Below are 6,307 nucleotides of genomic sequence, written 5' to 3' on the forward strand. Positions count from 1 at the left end.
AAAATTGGTATAGGTGGGACATCCTTTTGATTAATTTGGCCAGTAGGATTAAAGATTGGACAATTTGTCAAATCCAAGAGACAACACATAGAGGCATAGAGGTGTCTCTTGTACTTGAGTTACATGGCAAATGTCCATTTGATCTTAGAATTCAGTTTCCAACGTTCTAATGGATATTAAATAAATGAAGATATAGAAAAATTAGTGATTAATTTCAGGTAAACTATGAATTTCGATATGGATAATAACCATGAAGAATGAATTTGGTGAGTGCACAAGACGCTTGAGTTTGTGCATCATTTTCTCAAGCTCAGTCGAAATTGAGCAAATCAATATCGTTCAAAAGAATCTAAGACCATTAAAATCTAATGAGAGCTCTAAAGCCTGAAACATAGATGCAAAGAATACATAACAAATAATGATTTGTCAAAAATAAATGGAAACCAGAACAAAACAAATAGGGTAAGAAAAATTCCAAATATAAGATTAAACTTGGCATTCTGGCAGAGCTGATACTTGTCAAAAAAAATAATTTGGATATGTTTGGTTCGCAGGAATAGGGGTCTGGAGGAATCGGAATCAGAATGGTCCATTCCTATTCCAGTCATTTAATTGGATGGAATCAGAATCCGATTCTCTTTTGGGGCGGAATGGCATTCCCCCATTTGAGGAAATGGCCATTCCGACCCATTCCCTTGGAATCGGAATCGGAATCGGATTTCCATTCCAGCCGGTTAAAACAATAAAAATAAAATGACGGAAAAACCCTTCAAACCCCTGATTCAAGTTTTCCAACCCTCTTGTCAGTCGTCACTCCCTCGTTCAAATCAATCCGGATTTCCTACTAACCCAATCATTTGGTGACAGTTGTCCCATTTTCATATGACCTCAATCCTACGTGCAATAATTTACACGTGAGATATCTTCCCCTCCCAGGCTCCCACCCCCTTCTAATGCTGGTTCAACTCCGGCCGGTAGGAAATCCCCCTCTGGTTCAACAGTGTTTCAATTTTCATTAAGACATACCTTCCCGAGGCAAGCCCAGGTTCGTTTTAACCAACCTTCACGGGAACCTCCTCCTAATTCTCTCTCTGATAGCTATATGCCTGTATCCATGCCGGAGACTATCGGTGACCGTGAAAACTCCGTTAACTCCGCCGATGAGCCTACAGTAATCCAGAGAAAAGAATCTTCGCTGTGGCAGATGGTAACGGCTCTCGCCCTTCTGCTCGGTCCCTTACATTTGGTCGCGGCATTGATTCCCATGGCGTGCTTCCTTCCAAATTACCTAGCTTTCTCGTGCGTAGTAAACTTGTTCTCCTTTTCTCCGTCAACTCTGCTTAGCCTTTTCCCTCTCTCTCTCTGCTTTCGTCTTTCTGAATTCTGACACTTTTTTTTTCAGGATTTGTTCTGCTCTTGTTTTTTACGGTGCTTCCTATTAACGATGAAAGTAAATTAGGTCGAACATTGGCATGGTAAAATCGTTTTTTCCCTAATTTTCTTCAATTATAGTTTACCAAATAACTTTTTTCTTAATTTTATGGTGTAATTTGCATGAATTTTCAGGTACATCTGTTACCATTGCTGTGCGTATTTTCCGTTGACGCTGCATGTAGAGGATATAAAGGCGTTTGAATCCAAACGAGCTTATGGTATGCATTTATTCATTCAATTGCCAATATATGATGTTTCAGTTCTTTTTGGCCTGCCCGACGGTCCTGGATCCTGGACCAAGGATAGGTTACGCTGATTTTGTTCATGACAGACTCTATCCAATCTGGGCTAATACGGAGCTGACCTATCAACTTTTGCGATTGGAACACTGTTGATCCAGAGGGGGAGGAGGGGGATTTCCTACCAGCCGGAGTTGAACCAGCGCTAGAAGGGGGAGGGAAGGGAAGATATCTTACGTGTAAATTGTTGCACGTAAAATTGAGGTCACATGAAAATGGGACAACTGTCACCAAGTGATTGGGTTAGTAGGAAAGGCAGCAGAATGGGGTTAGTGGGAAATCCGGACACCCTTCAAACCTTCTGCAGTTCGGCGGTTGAACTCTGAATATCCGACCTGTATTACTCCGGCCAGGTCATCATGGATCTCTCTCTCCTTTCCTCTTCTTCTTCTGCAAATCCGCTCCTACTCTATTTGGGATCGATCTACTTCTTCACTGCTACCATTAACAAGTTTTTCACACCAGTCAATCCAAGCAATCGGTGAGTACAGTTCATAGTTGAAACTCACAGATTTTCGCAGTTTTGTATGTAGTTTGTACGCCAAACTTGCTGTTTGAAAGCTCAGTCATTTTTATTTATTTATTTGTAAGTGGGCTTTCATTAAACCAAGGAAACAAGAGAAGCTCCACCAAATATTACACGTTTGGCCAAGGTGGACGGTAATTTATAAACGAGATAAAAGCTGTTTTGATTTCTGGCCAGGTTTGCCATGTAGTGAGCCTTACTATTGTTTTTCCTATTCACATACAAGAAAAGACAAGTGTTATTGAGCATATGGTTGGGGCTACATCCATGTTCTTAAAACTTGTCAAAAAGTAATACAGATTGTTTTCTTCAGTTCAGATTAACAGACTTTTGCATTCAGTTGGATTGCCAATGTCAGTGTCTTTACATTTCACTTCATTTTTTCTTATAATTAAGCCGATAACTATAATATTCACTGTCAAAGTCATAATTAGTAAGTCATTTGGTGCATATGATTTTTTGGAGAAGATCCTACTAAGGATGTTTTCTTATTGCCAAGATGTTCTTAATGTGTGGCTGCAGCGGTTTGTTGGGGCAGTGTTCAGAATATTTTGTTGGTAGCAGATCCCTACCCTTTGACAATTGCATGAGTTCTACAATTTATTTATCCAATCTTAGATTTCTTCTTCTAGTGAAGAGACTGTAGTCCCTTAAAGCTGTGTTTGGTTTGAAAGAAAAGGTAGGGAAGCCTGTACAAGGTAAAGAAGACTACATTGAACTGTTCTTGAATATTTGAATATGCCAGCTAGCAGAGACTGTAAAGCCACAGAGTAGAGATACACCACAGACTTAGATCCATTCTTGTTCATACCAACAACCATACCACCTTGCTAATCAACCTCTAAGTTGAAGAAGCTATTGTCAATCCATTCTAGGTGCCTTACCCTTTTAGGGGATGCTCACCGATGTGTATGTTTTTTCAAGACAAATACAGTTGCCTTTCCATCAAAAATATATTGATTTTGCTGATGTGGCGGTTGTTTTTGTTTTAAAAACAAAACCAATCATGTTGCTGAACATTCCTTTAGACTGAACCAGCCTTGTGCAGTTGTTGATCATGCCATCTTGCTCAGCTGGTTCATATGACATTACACACAACACCCAATTCATAAAGCATTTATATAGTTATAAATTCTTGTCTGGTTCCTTGAATAGCAAGTGTGAAGGAAAAGTTGAAAACAAAAAATTCTTAGGAATTCCATGAAATGTCTTATAATTGCCCCTTTCTCACTAGTTTCCTGATAAACCAAATGTAGCCTAAGGAATTCCTTCATTCTTCAGAATGTGTGGCAATCATTGACCTGAATCACCTGATCATCTTAGAGGCTCAACCCTCCTGCTCCTTTGTGGATTCAGGTAGGCATGGATCAGCCTAGATGGCGAGGTAGGGTTCAGGTTATATATTTACTAAGTCAAGCACCAGCCCCTAAAACTAGATTTGTGGTCACACAGTCAGCTCTGTGAGACCATTCAGTCAATAAGTTCTGATTTCATAAGAATACAAATCCCTTAAGAAAATGATATATAAAATAAGAATACAAATCCCATTTGGTTGCCATCTTCTGATCATAGCTGGATGATGAACTCCTTATCAAGAGATCCTTTTCCAAGGATCGAATAATTGTTTCCTTTCCAGATTTCATAAGCCTATAATATGGTACAACATTGATTGGTCTTCTTGGCTTGCTTGTAAAACATCTGTTCCAACATTCAACACCCAGAACTTCAAATCAGCATTGCAGCTTTCTTTTACATACATTGAAATGATCTTTACTCTAAGATGTACAAACACTGGTATGAACTCAGTCAAAATATAAGATGTTGGCTAGTACATGTTTATCTACATTGCTGATGTCCATGTGGAACTGTTGATATAATGCATGCATAAATACAAGTTCCACAATTCTAGCTTCCTCAAAAGTTTAATCAACTGTGGTGAAACTAAAACTCATGATTACATACACAACTGCAAACAGGGAGCATGTGGAAAGATGGGGTTTCACGTTAAAGGTTTGCAAATGAACAAAAATAACAGCAGAACATTGGAGGTGAGAGAGTCCTAATAAAGAAGCCTTTAATAGAAATATGACCCAATAACCCATTAACGTGAAGGTGGATATTAATACATTTCTGGTCTATAACATGCTTTCAGTTTCAGAATATAACACCAAACAAACAGACTAGTGGAAAGGAAACAATAAAATAACGAAGCCTCAAAATATAAAAAGCATATAATGTAAATATGGACGGGCATAGGCTTAACATGCATACATGTATTATATTTATACATACATACATACATACATACATACATACATACATACACACACACACACACACACACATATAGATAGATAAATAGATAGATAGATAGATAGATAGATGATACAGCAGTATCTATGATACAGTGGTAGATGCATGACTATGAATGTGTAGCCTAAGACCAATAAACTATCCCATTTCTCACCTCATGCAAGCACACTATCAATAGTCTTATGCTGTATCAAACAGAAAAAGGAAAGGTAAATAAAATAGAGGAAAAAACATAAGAATAAAACAATCAACATGACTGCTTTTTTTAATCAAAACTGTCCTTGAAATTAGATTTAAACAAAAGATATCATTTATCAACTTTGTTTTTCATTTTTAAATGCATGCTTATCCAAAGTGAAGCCCAATTGCTCAAAATTAAGTTTTGGTGAAGCCCACATCCATCCAAAAGAGTTTTGTCATATAATCAACCCAAAACTTGAAATGTTTCCAAAGAATGTTAAAAGTATGAAACTGAGAACCAAGGCTCTTTCTTTTTTTTTTTTTTCTTTTGGGAGATGAACCAAGACTATTTAAAAAGACTTTACTGCACAAAATTCTTGATAACTGGAAGAGATACTTTGTTTTTTAACAAGTAAAAGTGTAATTGTATTAAGAGAGTAAGAGATTACCTCAAAACATGTTAATGGGCCCTTCAAAGCATAAGCAGAAGAAAATTTGAAGGTTTTCTTCTTCCATTTAGTTTAGTTGATATGATGAAAACCCATGTTTCTTGATGAAAATTCTACTTTGTCATCCTTAATTGAGTTTTTGGCTGGGTTCATGTTGAGGTGAGCCCATCCTAAAGCCAGTCAATTGGCATTATGGTATGGAACAGGGCGGGTTCAATACCCCCCACCCACCCATTTAGTAGTCAGGTTCAAAATTGGAGTTGCTTCACTTTGGGTTTAGGGTGAGGTAAACCTATACCACACCCAACCCATTCACATCCCTAATAAAGAGCCTATAAACATCAAAAGTTTACTAATAGCATGTTCTATCAGAATTCTATCCGCAAAATTTCAGGTATTTTCAAGCATTTTTATGCAATTTCTGCAATTTCCTGCAAGTTTTCTGTAATTTCTATAATTGTTTGCAAAATTGTTGTAATTTCTGCATTTTCCAACAAAGTAAATGATATTTTCTAGAATTTTCAGGTAATTTCTGCATTTTTCTGTAATTTTTGCAATTTACTACAAAATTCCTCATATTTTCATGCATTTTCTGATTTTTTCTGCAAAATAATTGTAATTTCTGAAATTTTCTGATTTTCTTGCAATTTTCTGCAATTTTTGCAAATTTTTAGGTATTTTCAAGCATTTTTCTGCAACTTCCTGCAAATTTTCTGTAATTTCTATAATTTTCTGCAAATTGTTGTAATTTCTGCATTTTCCTGCAAAGTAAATGATATTTTCTTTAATTTCTACAATTTTCAAGTAACTTCTGCAGTTTCTGCAATTTACTGCAAAATTCCTTTTATTTTCATGCATTTTTATGAATTTTTCTGCAAAAGTATTGTAATTTCTGCAACTTTCTGATTTTCTTGCAATTTCTGCAAAATTTTAGGTATTTTCATGCATTTTTCTGCAATTTATTGTAAAATTCCTGATATTTTCATGTATTTTTCTGCAAAATTATTGTAATTTCTGCAATTTCCTACAATTTCCTGCAAATTCTCTGTCATCTCTATAATTTTATGCAAAATTGTTGTAATTTCTGCATTTTCATGCAACTTTTG

At 36.4% G+C, this 6,307-nt stretch overlaps 1 long non-coding RNA gene across 2 annotated transcripts; it reads left to right on the forward strand.

Moving 5' to 3' along the window:
- Positions 1–631: 631 nt before the first annotated feature.
- Positions 632–2,429, forward strand: LOC104612045 (uncharacterized). 2 transcript variants are annotated; one of them, XR_737757.3, is made up of 4 exons: positions 632–1,299; positions 1,403–1,475; positions 1,567–1,652; positions 1,766–2,429. It is a non-coding gene; the product is annotated as an uncharacterized LOC104612045 (long non-coding RNA). The 2 variants fall into 2 exon arrangements; XR_002023491.2 differs by having other exon boundaries at positions 646–1,299; positions 1,567–2,429.
- The last annotated feature ends 3,878 nt before the right edge of the window (positions 2,430–6,307 follow it).

This window comes from Nelumbo nucifera, chromosome 1, assembly GCF_055504915.1.
Source record: "Nelumbo nucifera cultivar China Antique chromosome 1, China Antique-T2T, whole genome shotgun sequence".
Classification (NCBI taxonomy): Eukaryota; Viridiplantae; Streptophyta; class Magnoliopsida; order Proteales; family Nelumbonaceae; genus Nelumbo; species Nelumbo nucifera.